This window comes from Vicugna pacos, chromosome 32 (assembly GCF_048564905.1).
Source record: "Vicugna pacos chromosome 32, VicPac4, whole genome shotgun sequence".
NCBI classification, from domain to species: domain Eukaryota; kingdom Metazoa; phylum Chordata; class Mammalia; order Artiodactyla; family Camelidae; genus Vicugna; species Vicugna pacos.
This window is the reverse complement of record NC_133018.1, coordinates 20,050,288-20,050,911: the sequence shown is the minus strand read 5'-3', so window position 1 is coordinate 20,050,911 and position 624 is coordinate 20,050,288.

Sequence of the window (624 nt, the reverse complement as noted above, 5' to 3'; positions counted from 1 at the left end):
CACTTCCGCTTCCGGTCGCCAACAGGGCCGACGGGGAACAGCACGCTCCAGCTGCGAAGTTCCGGAGGGCGGGGAAAGGCGCCCTCGCGGCGGGAGAGTGGGAAGCCGAGAGCTGGCTGATGAAAGCGGCCGGCGGGAGCCAGGCCGGAGCAGCACCATCGGTCCCGCGCAGCCGCCTCGGCTCGGGGCGTCCTTCCACACCGAGCAGGCATTTGGGCGGGAGAGATTTTGCCCAGACTCTCTCACGTTCCCCGCCAGTTGGAGGCAGGTGGCAGCACAACACCGCGTCCCGGCTAAAGGACAGTGGGACTGGAGAGTGGAGAGAAAGGCACCGCAGCCCGGGAGCCCCAGGTTAACAGTCGTGCAAAACAGGCCGACGACGGGGAGCCACTGCCTGGTACAGTCACCCTTGGCTTTCTTCCGAGGACGCTGGGTCAGAACCTAAGCACGAACACTGTATCTTCTCACTCCTGTGCTCACCACTGGATTGATTTGTCCACGTGCACATTCACTCAGCAAACTTTTACTGACCAGCTATTACGTGCTGGGACCGTATTTTCAGCTTGAGTTGCTCGCTGACATCCGTCAGGACTTTTCAAATGTCGTTTCAGATGACACCTTCTG